Source organism: Podarcis melisellensis (genome assembly GCF_964234715.1).
Source record: "Podarcis melisellensis genome assembly, chromosome: 2".
NCBI classification, from domain to species: domain Eukaryota; kingdom Metazoa; phylum Chordata; class Lepidosauria; order Squamata; family Lacertidae; genus Podarcis; species Podarcis melisellensis.
In genome coordinates, this window is record NC_138529.1 from 54419580 (window position 1) to 54435013 (window position 15434).

A 15434-nucleotide genomic window follows, 5' to 3' on the forward strand; every position below is an offset into this window, starting at 1 on the left:
GCTAGGGGAACCAAAGAAAACTCAAAAGAAGCGGAGTCCTCTCTCACTGTGCTTTCGGAAATTGCACTCCTGTGTGGGAAGAGAGTTAAAGGAATAACAGCAACATTTTGCTACTTGCCAGCACTCCAAGGGAAACAATGCTGTCTGTCAAAACCTCAATCTCTTTCAGCCAACAGCTTGGGAAGTACAGTTAAAACAGAGACAGCACCAAATGATGGCATGCAGGTAATTATGACTGGTTTTTGTCAAGGGTTTGCTTGACAGCCTATCTTTAGAAATGACAAATTCGGTCGGGGAGAGAGAAGACATATGTTATAGACATTATATTGATTGGTTCTGATTCCTGGTTATGCGTGTACACATCTGGAGACAATAAATCATTAAGGAAGGTGAATGGGATTTATAGAGAAGGTGGATTTGAAACTGCCAGTGGGAGATTGAGAAAGGCATTCTGTTTTCTTCTTACACAGCTTAGAGTTCAGTGATATGGTACTTCAGGACGCAAAATGTGTAACTGACCATTTGAACCCAGTTTGTTGCATTTTTTTTTAATGTGAAAAATTTTTAGCAGTGCAAGGAAGTTGTGTTCTTGTTTGAAACCTCAGGAAAATGGAGGTGAAAACCATAAAGAATGCATTGAAATTCTGTGGGGATTTTTTTTATTTGTATTGGAGCTATAGCTGACTTTTATAGAATTGGAAAAAAGTAAAAAATAAATAACTTGCAGCGTTGTCTGTGCTAGCCTTATATAGTAAGATTATATCTTGTCTAGAGTAAGAGTCCTTTATTAATTTAGAATGAGCTAGGCTAAAATTTGGAACCACTTTGGCCCTATACCTGGATTAATTCATTCCAGAAATGTTTTACTGACTGCGGTAGGATCACTTAAGAGTCAGTACAGGGCTGCGGCCATCAGATTTGCCACATTTCCCTCAATATGCACCAGTTGGAAGCTAAATGGAAGCTTTATTATTCATTCGCAAAGCATTTGTAACAATTGCAAGGGCAGCAGTTACCTTTTCCATTACAGCTGTGTGATGCAGGGATCCATTAATGGGATTCTCTCTCGCTGCTGCCAAGGAAATAAGCAGAGCTGTGTAGAAACAGCTACTCCATCTCGACTGAAAACTTCAGGGAATAAAGGCTGGCAATTCGAGATTGTGTAAACTTTTGCACAATTTTGAAACGAAAGAAATATCCACATCGGCTGAGAGCCTACGTATAGGAGCAGGGCTGGCCCAGGACATTTTGGCACCTGAGGTAGGCTCTAAAATGGCACCCCCCCCCCCGTTGCCAAGGAAGAAGGAGTGAGGGGAGATCTACATCAGGAACAAGGGGGAGGGAGGAGATGCCCCAGTAGACCCTGCTGCCTGAGGCAGTTGCCTTACCTTGCCTCATGGGTGGGCTGGCCCTATACAGGAGTCTCATAGTTGCTTTGAGAAAAGCAGGTTATAGCAGAATAACAGTGCCTTCCACTAGCTTTGGCTAGTAGCCCAAGTGCAACCCTATCTAGATGAGGATAACATGTCTTCAGTGATCTATGCCTTGGTAACCTCACCACTGGATTACTGCAACGTTTTAGTGGACCTGCAACTGCAGCTGGTGCAGAATTCAGCAGCCAGATTATTGAAACGAATCACAGTCCAAATGCATAAATCCAGTACTGCGCTGGCTGCTAATTTGTTTCTGGGCCCAATTCAAGGGGCTGGTGTCGACCTATAAAGCCTTATGTGGCTCAGGTTCTTCGTGTCTTGTGGAAAACATTTCTGCGTATGAGGCTGCCTGGATCTTGTGGTCAGCATTGCAGGTGCTTCTCTGTATGCTTCCAGCCAGCGAGGGTTCAGAGGGCAGTGAGAAGATTGTGGGTCTTGTTAGTAGTGGCCCCCTGTCTTTGGAATGCTCTCCCCAGGTATTCCTGGTGCCAACACTGACAAATTTTCAGTGTCAAGCAAATCTATTCAGTGTCAAGCAAATCTATTCAGTGTCAAGCAAATCTATTTTCTTGCTCCCTAGGTATGTATTTGTTAATTTTTGTTTGCAACAGCTAGTAGTATTCCCTTCTTTGGGGGCTTTTTCTGGGAGTTAGAGCTGAGTTGTGTGTGGAAGGATTGTTTTTCTGATTTGATTAGCTTGTGTTGCATATTGGTTTTAAATATGTTGTATTGTATATTTTACTAATATTTGTGTGTTTCTTTGAGACATTTGTGTAAAATGGCTAAACTCATTAATGAAAATGAGAGATTTGCTGTTCAGTCCTTTGCATATTTACTCAGAAGTAAAGTCCGTTATGTCCAATAGGCCTTATCCCCTGGTTGGCATACATAGGCTAGCTGACTTAATCTGTGACTGTGTTGTGTGATCATTGCCAGGAAACTTTAAACAGATGCGTAATAATCACTTTTTCAAAAAAGAAGTTAAAAACATTTCAATCATATTCAAAAACCACCTATTTCACTTAATGTAGTTCTGCTTTCAAGTGGAAATACCATACAAAAATACCATACAAACCCATTTGAAGGGGGATTAATGATTAAAATTAATCCTGTTTCACTAAACTGAAGATGCATAAACTCAAGGAGAAATTTTATTTAAAAAATTATAGTCAATAAATTTATATCCCGCTTTTTAGAATTTGTTTTGACAAAGTGGCAAACAGTAATACATAAGTTAAACAATATATAACACTATATACAACACTGCAATAAAACACAGAATATAAAAACAAAATACTCGTAAGAGGAATAATAGAAATCAACCAGTCAAAGTCTATAATTCTCAAGGTTTTACTGACTTTACTCTGGTTGGAAAAGTTTCTACAACCAAAATTGTTAAATTGCATCAGATAAGATATTGGTCTCAGTTAGAAACTTTGTATAGGAGGTATGGGCTTCTAACAAGGATATTATTTCAGTAATGATTGAGAGTCTGAGAAAGCTTTAGAGGCCCACTTTTGGATATATTAAATATTAAACTGCAAAAGCAGTGTATTTTTAAGTGCATTTGTTATGAAAGGTTAAAAATACCCACCACAGCTATAGCAGTAGCAATGCATCATCATCAAAGGTTAAACAGGTTGAAGCAAAGGCATTTCTGCCCTGGAATGCATACCGAAAACCAGCTCATTAACTGGTTGATAAAATTATTTTAATATGGGACATGGGATGGCATTAAACTACCCATTAATATAACAATTTCTGCTTGTGAAATAGAAATTTTCCCCACTCCTCTGGTGTGCCCTGTGCCCCCACGATCTGCTTGAGGGGGTTGGGAGAAGTCGTAGAACAGATTAATGGGTATGCAGAAGGAAGAGGGAGATGGGACCAAATTACGCACTGTCAGAAATGGAGAACAAAAGAAGGCACAGGGATGCATAAAGTGAACATATGCTAATTTATATGTAAAGATGCACATTTAGAAGTAATTACTATGATTTTAATAGAAACAGATATCACCATTGTTGGGGAGACTGTAACCAAGGAGACTTACGTGCCTGCTAAGGATAGACAAATCTGTCGATTTCAGTTTCTACCAATTCCTTGTTTTTCCATTCTTAAGTTTAATTCTACCCATTTCCACATCAGTCTGTTGTTGTTTTTTAAGTCAGCATTCAAATTCATATGCGTTTTTGCATACAATTTTGCTGGATACACACATAATTGTTATTTTATCTAACATAGTGCATTTCTGTACATTATGTTTTACGAGTATGAGCATTTTTGTGTGTGCACACTTTCTCGTAATATATGCTTCATTGTACTGAGGGGGAGGGGTGTGAGTTGGAGAAAATTTCATTGAAAAATTCAGAGAAGAGCAAATTTCCCAGGCTTTTAAAGTTCTGAGTTTCATCTGCATTCATCTGCTATTTTTAATTGCTGGTTTCTTTATAAGTTTTTTTTCTTCTGATTTTATCATTTTGTTTCTGATTTTGTATGTATTTTGTTGTGAGCTGCTCTGGAAACCATTTGACTGAAGGTCGGTATATAAGGTTATATACAGTGTATAGAAGTGATGGCCACACTTTGAATTAAGTGAAAGGTCCATGATTGAATTGATCAGTGTTTTATTTTTATTGAAAAGCAACTGGCAGGGGAAGGCTGCCTCCAAATTTGATTGGAGCTGTGGGTTAGGGGATGGATGCTGTATAATTTCCCAACCTAAAGTATGAAGTAACCTAATTTAAGGAGGGTGTGTGTGATTTGGACTACAGGGAGAAAAGGTTAAGCACCGCGACTCCGATCAAATTTGAACCCCCACCCTATGCACAGCTGCTTTTAAGTAAAAAACAAGCAAACATTGGTACCTCCAACATACTGTAATGATCATGGAGCTTGTGTAAGAAGCATGGATCTCCTGTGTAATGTGTAGTTTGGTCTGTAGCTGGCCAGGAATATAGGATGCTTTTGAGGACTACTAACCCTGGTCTGAACCATGGCAAGGATTATGGTCCTCCACTTGCAAGTGGTCCCTCTAGCCTTTAGAGGGGTTGTGGGACACAACGTCTTCTCACCATCTGTATCTGAAACAACAGCAAATGTGTTGCAGGTACTCGTGCTCTTTGTATATGGCCTCATCCAGGGCAAATGCAATTATGCCAGTGACATTGTCATCTCCTGCTTTAAGAGTAGAAAGTTGAAGAATACTTCTTGTGCCAGAATTGGGAACCTAATGGCTGCTTTTAGATGATCATATCTCTGTTTAATAAACCAAGATATGAATGAGCCTTTATTTGTTTCTCCGTTAAGTTTGAGGTACTATTGTCAGGTAATTAAAATCCATGTAGTTCTTCTGAGGCCAGCAGAACAGGCGTATTTTGATCGTATCTTCATCTGCATGTCAGGAAACAAACAAGAATGTGTCATTTTGCTTTGTGTCTCCTTTTCCCTTCACTAAAAACCCTACTTGATTTCAGATGACATTGGCAATGTGTGTGGCAAAGGAAGGCTGCATAGTTCTGATTTAAATTGTTCTGTTGTCAGCACTCCTTGCCCACCTTTCATCACCATTTGTGCAGTGAGATCAGAGAGGGTCAACACAGACTTCTTGGTCAATGTGGGTAAGTGGCATGTGGGAAATTAAGTAACTGCAACTGTGGGTGGGTCCCATGTCTGCAGACATCCCTGAAAGATGCCCTTTGGCTTCAGAGGCCTCCAAAAGGCTTTTAAATAATAAACACTGTGGAATGTTAATGTACTCCTTGTATACATGAAAATGTAAATAAATGCTGTTCTGGTATTTTATAACTAACTCCCACATCTGGGGAAAAGCTGGATTGCCCAAAGGAGGGTAAACTGGAGTGACCACACAGGGTGAAACTATACTGCTGTCCACTTTGATAGTAAAACTTGCATTGACTTAAGGGATGAACAGGATTTTTACACGACGGCTCAGCTTTATTACAGATAAATTGTCACTTGATACAAATGATCATTGGTCCATTTTCTGCAATGTTTATCCCTTGGAACACAATCAACCACAAAGTTGCTTTTTACATGTTCCACTGAAAAATGAATGGTGAATCCTTTGCATATCTGGGAGATTCATGTGTACACTGGAACTTCTGCTGAAGTTTATGCTGAAAGGTTTGCTGAGTGAGCATCTCTTTCATTGGTTCATAAGATTCAATAAAATGTGGGCTTGAGTCCAACAATTCAGATCTAATTTTTAGTAAGGTCCTCTTTTACTTTTGTCTAGAAATCCGTTCATCAACCCGTCAGCATGATCATGCTTTATATTCCATTTTTTCCTGGCAAACAACAGCTAAAGCTACAATGATGCTTTCTTCCTCATTGACTCTGGCATTCAAAATAAATAGGAATGCTGGCCAACAACCCTACCACAAAAATTTATTGTCCTGTGTCCACTGTCTTTTAAAGTATGCCTTTTCCTTAAAAAAACAATCATTTTTAAAAAGTGCCCATTTTTAATTGGTTAAAGAGGCCCATCCAAATCACATTACCCTACTGCGATAGCCATCAACTCCATGGTGGTATAAGAAAGCCTAAGTGGGTGAACTGCATGCCAAGTAAGAATTTCAAACACTCAGAGCTCAGTTTCCACCAGGAATGTTTGTTTTGTAGCACCAAAAAAGAGATCATTCCATCCTCCTGCCTCATATTTGCAGCAGGCACATGTTCTGCATTACTAGGGGATTTGTACCTTTAAGGAGCCTTCCAATTAAAAGTGAACTGAGCTCATGCTCTTCATATTTTGGTTTAATCCACAAAGGGTCTAGACTTTCTTCAGGGTGGCAAATGTTCAATTTGCATATGTCCATACTCTCCCAGTTTCTTCTAACACTATTATTAGAAGGCCATTTTAAGTAGCAGCTCACTGCAGGCTGCAATTCATGAACAGTTTTTATTTATTGTTTATGCATATGGTGGATCTATTAACTACAAAGCTAGACATCTGTATTCCACCCTGCCTCACTTTGTTGCTGGTCAAACTCTCCTTGTGGAATTCAAATTTCACTATGATCCAAATTCTGAAAGCAGCTGTACTTTTTCAAAAACTGAAAACAGCTGGAGTTTTGGTTTGGTGTGTATGTTTGCCAATAGAGAAATTTCACTGGTGCACCCTCAAGAAGAGCCTCATATAATTTGTTAGTTACAGTCATGCCTGGGATGCCAATAAGAAAGTAAAGGAACCTGGCAATGGGAGCTCACCCTGTCGCACTCTGTCCCATCTCCTGCCAACCTAGCAGTTCAGAAGCACGCCAGTGCAAGTAAATAGGTACCGCTGTGGTGGGAAGAGAAACAGCATTTCTGTCACGGTGTTCCATTGTGCTAGAAGCAGTTTAGTCATGCTGGCCACATGACTCGGAAAGCTGTCTGAGGACAAATGCTGCCTCCCTTGGCCTGAAAGCGAGATGAGCGCCGCAACCCCATAGTCACCTTTGTCTGCACTTAACTGTCCAAGGGTCCTTTACCTTACCTTTTTTTATAGGAACCTGGCACTTAAGAACAGAAGAGGAGCTTTGTAGGTCTACTGAGGGACCATCTGCTAGGGACATTAATTGGGTGCATGTCCTGACAGGCAGGGTTTCAAATGGAATTCTATTAGTGGAGCCTCACATCTGGGTTATTGATCGACACCTGTTTTGAAGCTGATACCAATGAAATAAAGACCACAAATTGGGCTTTGGCAAAGATGACAAAACCAACCACTCTTAACAACAAAACCTAACCATGGTGGTGGCTGGATTATCTTTCATTTGGCTCAAAGAAAGGGGCTTGATGCCGTGGTTGTCTTTTTCCCTTTCTGGGGGATTAAATAAATAAATCCCACTTGTGCTCTACACATGCAAAGCTTCTACATTTCAGCCTGTAACCCATAAATCCACCTCCTGGCACCAGAAACTTGGCCCAGGCACAATAGAAACTTAGGTCTGGCTTTTTCACTAGCTCTTGTTTACTTGGCCCGAATTTCAGCTTTGTAATGAGTTTCAGATTTCAGGACAGAGGTGATCAGGTAGATTCCACTTCCTGCCTCATCTCAGGGGACTGGAGAATGGTGTCTCTCTTTATTTCAGGCCACCAGTTTAAATCCAACCCACGCTCCTGCTGTTTGACTCTTATCACATCGGCATCCAAGAGGCAGATTTAGGATGCCTAGTTGCCCCTGTGATGAACAGAAGTGACACATCTATCCAAGAGGCATTGAAAGAAGACCACAAGGCTCTTTTATTTCACATTGTTTCCCTGTAGGAGCCTGTTCCCGTGACACAAGATGCCCGTCAGACTTCAGCTATTCAAATGACTGTGACATCTTGCATGCCAGTTACAGTAATACAACTTTAATGTCCTGTTCTATATTTGGCACAATGTTCTCGCTTGGGGAACTTCAACAAGTTGCAACTTTTAAATTGCAGTTGGAAGTGGCAAGGCTGTTCTCCCACCCCACCCACTTCAAGTTAAGCAGGTCAAAAAAATAACAAGGATTGCTTGGTGACCCAAGGTTGTAGTTCATGCAGCTACACGAAGAAGAAAAAATGCACCTGACTGACCTCATGTTCATTTCACCTGGAAATGGAGCACTTTGTACACTAATGGAACTAAATGTTACAGCGGACACCAAGTCTTTTTTAGCTCCTGTAATCCACACTGATGCTGCTATATCAGCAAGTCTGCCTATAGCTTGTCAGAAAGTGAGAGGAAAAGTGGGGTGGCCTCACGTACTCCAGGTCTACCCACCACTGGGATATAGGTTCTGGCCAGTTATGTTCCTGACAAGCAGAAAAAGGTTGTTCATCCCTGATCTAGAAGATTCTTTTATGCAAAAGAAGAGTGTCCATTTGAAAGAGTACCTATTATTTGGATTATTAGTTCATTCTGTCCAAAGGAACATGGGAATCACAACAGTTTCTTCACCATTTTAACACGTGTGATCCAATAGTGAGTGAATGTGATGTTTACGAGGATGGCTGCTGTGGTTGGGGAAAGGGGCCTATTTTCTAAAAAAATAATCCTGAAGATAGGATGAGAATTCCCTCAAAAGAGCCACTCTTCCCAGAGACATTAATCTGACTGACTGACTGCTGTTTAAATTCCATTGCCTACCCTGTCTTTACTTAAATCCATATTCTTCAACTGGTTGTTTTAAAAATGTTTTCCGTCTTAGATGCTAATGTATTTCTGGGGGAACTGGAATTTGACTAATCTTTCATTTAAAGTAGAAATCATTTAATACTCAGGATTTGGGGTCAAATCTCAGGGTGTGTGATATGCTGTGCCCCTTTTTCTGTTAGAATTAAGATGTCACTACATACAGATTTGTTGGTGTGTACTGTATAGGCTAAGGAATGAGGGTGGCTGTGGGTTAAACCACAGAGCCTAGGGCTTGCCGATCAGAAGGTTGGAAGTTCGAATCCCTGCAATGGGGTGAGCTCCTGTTGCTCGGTTCCTGCTCCTGCCAACCTAGCAGTTTGAAAGCACGAAGTGCAAGTAGATAAATAGGTACCGCTCTGGTAGGAAGGTAAATGGCATTTCCATGTGCTGCTCTGGTTCGCCAGAAGTGGCTTAGTCATGCTGGCCGGCCACATGACCCGGAAGCTGTACGCCGGCTCCCTCGGCCAATAAAGCGAAATGAGTGCCCCAACCCCAGTGTCGTCCGCGACCGGACCTTATGGTCAGGGGTCCCTTTACCTTTTACTGTAGGTAATAACATGCAAAACAACAACAACAACCCATTCAGGCATTTGGGCTGGAAAACATGTGGGCTTAAAGTTGTGATGAAATATGCACCCATACCCAACCCCTCATGTCTCTGCATGGGCCTGTTCCACTTCCTACCTTTCCCTACTCAGGGGATTCTAAGTGCATTTGGGCAAAAGTGTTTTGAATCCTCCTTGCTCTCAGAAACCGTGATAATGCATGAACACAATTGCGGTTCTCTGTGCATGTGAGCTAAATGCTCATTATTACTGGTTTCCTCAACGTCATTCAAAGGTCTTCCCTCAGTGCTGCGTCACTCTTTTTTAGAATTCATCATTGTATGGTCAAAATGAAATATATTCTGTCTGAGAGATTGCCAGTACCCACCCACACACTGAGCATTGTAATCTTAGCCTTGAACTGTGGAATGTAGTCGTACACATGTTATGGCCGAGCATCCATTGTGTGATGTAACTGTGGTGGTTATCTATTGTTCTATCCAGCCAGTGTATTTTTAATTTCTGGATTTGATTAAATGATTAACAGTGCAATAGTGTGCGTGTCACAAGGAAACTCCATTGAGTTCAGTGAGACTTACCACCACCCCAAGTAATTATAAATATGCTCCAAGCCATAAGCAGTTCTTAGTTTGAGAACTTTTCAGAATAGAAGTCTCTTTCTCTCTCTTGTATTTGAGGGCTGTATTATTTATTTAGGCACCCTGTAATAAAGATCCCATTGTTTCAGAGCCCTGGCAGAGAAAGCAGAGAGCCAAGCTTTGCCTCGACCACGTAACAATACCGGCCACCCCAGCAGAAGCCACCCTCCTCCTCTATTTATTTATTTGCTGCCGCACACAATGACAAAAACAGCTAACTGGCATGCCTCTTCCTTTGTAGTGCGTGTTCACCTCTGGGCATAGCTGTCAACTTTTCCCTTTTCTTGCGAGCAATCCTATCCGGAATAAGGGAATTTCCCTTTAAAAAAGGGGAAAGTTGACAGCTACGCCTCTGGGGAAGGATGAAATGCATGGTGCTTGCTTTATCTCTTTGATTGTTGACGTTGATGTCTTTTTTAATGTTGGTTGTTAATTGTGCTTTTACTGCTTGTTGTGTGCCATCCCGGGACCTTTAGGTGTTACTCAACTGACTTGTTGCATTAGCACAAGGATTACCTCTAGCACAATGGGACTTCCCCTCCTCCCAATGTGTGGCAGCCCCTCCCCTCCCCAGATGTGCTCCAGAGGAAATTTAGGGGTTCATGGAGTGTTGAGCTGTAATTCTTGTGCTAAGAGGTCCCTGACATGATGCCATGCTGAATATAACCCTGTATCTTCTTTATTCACCCTGTATTTCATACTGTAACATAACCCTATATCAGGGGTAGGTAACCTAAGGTCCGTGGGCTGGATCTGGCCCAATCGCCTTCTCAATCCGGCCTGCGGACGGTCCAGGAATCAGCGTGTTTTTACATGAGTAGAATGTGTCCTTTTATTTAAAATGCATGTCTGGGTTATTTGTGGCGCATAGGAATTCGTTCATCCCCCCCAAAAAATATAGTCTGTCCCACCACATGGTCTGAGGGACAGTGGACTGGCCCATGGCTGAAAAAGGTTGCTGACCCCCGCCCTATATGTTGTAAGGGAAGGACCATGGTTCAGTGGTTCAGCATCTGCTTTGGTGGCATCTCCAAGTAGTGCTGGGCATGTCCCCTCTGTGAAAGCCTGGAGATCTGCTGCCAGTCAGAGCTAGATGGACCAATGGTCTGACTCAGTATAAAATGGCTTCCTATGTTCATATAATCTCTTGTGATCATAGAAGATACTGGATAAAACACTGGTGAAATTCTTTTTAGTTTGCATCTAGAAGAAGTTAGTCATATTTTGCAATCAGTAGGTAAACATTTAAATCAACGTGACTTGTCAATGGAAATAACTAAATATCCTTTGGATCCAATCCATTGTTTTTCTCTCTAATTAGAATTTACAGGAAAATGGTGCCTGGTCAGAATTCAAATAGGAAGCCCATAATGATGTGAGAATTGGATAAGGCAGAAGTTAAGGAAGATGGGTCACGCAGAAAACTGAATCTTGCTTAGAAATGCTCAAGACCCAAGTACTCATTAGCCATGAGTAGAAATGCTGTGACCTGGAGGCTGCTAATGGATCATAAGAGCCTGGATGTGCAGGGTAATGGCCAAGAAAGATGGCTTGAGTTTTATTTTCAATTCTCAGCCAATTTGGAGTATTCTGACTGCTGGATGATAATGTTTTTTTTAAAAAAATAAATCTTGTTTCGCTATTATAACAATATATTGTACATTCTCCTCTTCTGCACAAATAAATGCCACTGAAGACCTGCATAATCCTTGCATAGTTTCAGAGGTTATTGATAGATATCAGTTGAAACATGCATTCTGAAGACCAATTGATTTTGGATGCAGGACGATTTAACCAATGGAATAGTTTGTTTCATTTGTTTGTGATTGCCAGACTCTGCACAATGTGGAGCAAGAGATCAGGCAGAAACACTTAGGGGGATGTTTGCAGAGTTGGGCGATGTGGAGAAAGCCATCCATCATGCAACTGCTTGGGGAAAAAACGAAGGTATAATAACTCTTCCCCACTATTTTAAGAGAGATTTGGATATCCCAGGTACAAAATTGACACTTGGAGATTTCTTTGGTGTGTATATACATGTGTGTCTGTGTATTTATTCAAAAGTAGAGTTTATAACAATAAAAAATACACTTGGAGACTTCTGACTCCCAATGAAAATCAATGAATTTAGCTGATTGCAGTCCTGTACATACCTCCATAGACGTAGTCCCCATTTAGTTAAATGAAACTTACTCTAAGAAATCAGCTGCCTTTTTGGTTTGGAATGTGCCCTGTCTCCTAAATCCCATGTAGGACTGGTTCAGGGACTTTTGCCACTGTCGGTGGGACAGGACTCTCTCCCTCCCCCCTTGTGATATCAGAGGATTCTGAAGCACAGCTTCAGTTAGCATTAGATACCAGACGTGCTAGAAGCAGAGTAATAGTAGAAGAGGACAGGAATGTGTTTCCTTAAGCTGCAGGTGAGGTCAGGGAAGCTCACTCTAGGTGGTTAGGTCTAAAATGCTGAATAAAGAATTGGTAAAGCCGAGATAGGTATAGGCCTGTTTGTAAGAGTCTAGACACAGGCTTCTAACACAGCCCACAGCCCTAGGATTCTGCTAATCCAGATGGCTGTTCCCTACCAGATGGGGAACCTGTGGCCCTCCAGATGTTAGACTGCAGTTCCCATCACCGGGAGTTGGCCTGGGCCTAGATAGTTGAACTGGCTCTGACCACCAGGTCCAAACATCTGTTTCCAGCTCATTCATCCTTGCTGGACATTAATATTACTGGTTATCATATTACAACTTTACTTTCACAGTGGTACCTCGGGTTAAGAACTTAATTCGTTCTGGAGGTCCGTTCTTAACCTGAAACTGTTCTTAACCTGAAGCACCACTTTAGCTAATGGGGCCTCCTGCTGCCACCGGAGCACAATTTCTGTTCTCATCCTGAAGCAAAGTTCTTAACCTGAGGTACTATTTCTGGGTTAGCGGAGTCTGTAACCTGAAGCGTCTGTAACCTGAGGTACCACTGTATTTCTATCTGTTCTCCTTCACTGTTGCACAGCATTACAATATCTGTAAGTTACTATAGTGACAGACAGCCCCAGAAACCAAAGCAGAAAGACCCAGTTAAAGGTTTTACACTGACCTTAGTTAAGGATGAGAACAAGGAAGGCAATGCAACTCATCCTGCACTGCAGTCCTGATGAATGTGGCTCACGGCTAAAAACTAACAAATTTCCATGCCTTGGTTTCGTTAGCTCTGTCGTAGGGGTGGATTTTATGAAGAGCAGAGCAGTGGAGTGTATTGCTAGAGGAAATGCACTGTTTAAGCAGAGACCCGGCTTGTAAAAAGGTTCGCTTTTCATGAGTTCAGTTTGAAATCAGAGGGAAGGCAAAAGGCTCTGAGTTTATGGTAGTTTATGTCTGTGAAAATGATGGTGTAGACTAAGAAACTGACATAGGCACATTTCCCCTTGCTTGGGCCTCTTGGGCAGTAATGATAGAGGATATTTTTCTGCTTCACCACAACTCATTATATTTATACACATTATATTATACAAACACACACACATCTGCTGGAAAATTGCTATTCTGCCCAGACCAAGATGACAGTATCCCATTTCTTGTATTGCCAGCTATGGCCAGATTGCAGTCTTTAACGGGATCTCATTTACCCCTTAGCTTCAGGCAGCTCAGATAAAGCCCACAAAGATGGGTTGTAACCCAAGATCTTGTTTGAGACTTCAAATGCCCTGAGAGATGCTGATTACCAAAGTTTGCCAGAGGGTTCGGAGGGTAATTGTCAGTTAAACCTGTGTTTGCTGCGAGAAAAACAGTGTTATGTAGATAAGCCTCATGAACTCTGTGGAATGATGGCTTGACTCTGGGCTTGTCCACACTGAACCTTACCATGCATCTGAGGCTGTCTGAGTCCAAGATTTCTGGGCATCCATGCTTTCGTTGACTAAATTTGGATTTCCTCAGACCTTGAAAAATCCAAAAAGTAAAGCAAAAGTCAAAGTAAATCTGCTGCTATACAGACTGTGGCTGTTTGCATTCTAGTCAGTCTATCAACAGTTTGCACCTGGGCAGCTGATGGCACAGGCACTATGAAATATACTCAGAGTCGCATAGTGATTTCATGCTCTTTATTGCATCTCATAAGCAGTGAATTCTCCCCCAGAACCTCAGGCTTTATATACATTATTTACACAATGGGTCCCGTGTGATTGGCTGACTCTGCTTTCCTCCTAGAGCCTGATTGGGCTGCTCCTGCTGGCCAACCCAGTTGTTGCATTCTAGGATCCTAGCTCAGTACATAACACACAGTCTTCCTCAGACTCCGAGGGCCTTCTGGTGGTTCCCTCACTGTGAGAAGTGAGGTTACAGGGAACCAGGCAGAAGGCCTTCTCAGTAGTGGCGTCCACCTTGTGGAATGCCCTCCCATCAGATGTCAATGAAATAAACAACTACAGTGGTACCTCGGGTTAACAACTTAATTCGTTCTGGAGGTCCGTTCTTAACCTGAAACTGTTCTTAACCTGAGGTTCCACTTTAGCTAATGGGGCCTCCTGCTGCCGCTGCGCTGCCACCAAGCGATTTCTCTTCTCATCCTGAAGCAAAGTTCTTAACCTGATGTACTATTTCTGTGTTAGCGGAGTCTGTAACCTGAAGCGTCTGTAACCCGAGGTACCACTGTATCTGACTTTTGCAAAACATCTGAAGGCAGCCCTGTTTAGGGAAGTTTTTAATGTTTGATGTTTTATCGTGTTTTTAATATTCTGTTAGGAGCCTGGCCAAAGTGCACTTCTGGGCATGCATGGCGAAATGCGGAAGCATACACTTCCAGGTTTGCCGCATTCGTAACCCAAACTTTACGTATCCAGGGCAGTATGTAACTAGAGGGTCCACTGTATTGTCATTGTTTAGGAGCCCCCTCCTTTAGTTCTGTAAATTTAAGTTGCCTTAAAATGTTTTTAACATTGTGTTTTAATTGCTATAACCTGACCTGAGACCAGGGGATGAAGGATGAGTAATAAATTGTCGTCATAATAATAGCTAGGAGAAAATCAACTGTGGGGGTGGAATGCAAGGGAGAAGTGCTGGGTGGGAAGAGGGTTAAGTCCGGCATAGGCAAACTTGGCCCTCTAGATGTTTTGGGACTATAACTCCCATCATCCCTAGCTAACAGGACCAGTGGTCAGGGATGATGGGAGTTGTAGTCCCAAAACATCTGGAGGGCCGAGTTTGCCTATGCCTGGATTAAGTACTCACCATCACTATCAGTTTCCTTCCACATGTTATACCCAGGTTTCTGTAGTTAGGTTTCCCCTGAATGTCCAGCCTGGCCCAGAAGGTGGTGCCTTCCCCACAGATTTTTTTTTTGCTTATAAATCAGGTGAAGCTACAGGTGCCAACCCTGTAGGCGAATGGAATCTGAAGAATTTAGTTTAATATTTACCTTAGCCATTTGTACTTTGATAAGCAATGGGTCATTCACAGCTGGGTACAAGACATAACACTGGTAGGCTAGTCGTGATGTTTGCTTTACATTTCACATGCTTATTGATCGCATTCTTTTGAGGACGGCTGGATTTTGAAAAAAAGATTAATGGCAGGTGGACCTGCTCAGTACCTAAATTACTGATATGAAACACATAAATTAACTGCAAATTA

The 15434-nt window shown here is 41.8% G+C and overlaps 1 protein-coding gene across 2 annotated transcripts in view; it reads left to right on the forward strand.

Annotated features, from left to right (window-relative positions):
* The first annotated feature begins 3 nt into the window (after positions 1-3).
* Positions 4-15434, forward strand: part of SHROOM1 (shroom family member 1) — a 47100-nt gene continuing 31669 nt past the window's right edge. The window contains exon 1 of one of the 2 annotated variants that reach the window (XM_081900788.1): positions 4-225. The gene's annotated coding sequence lies outside the window, so the exon portion shown is untranslated. The remainder of the gene's footprint in view (positions 226-15434) is intronic. The other variant, XM_081900787.1, reaches the window with a different exon arrangement.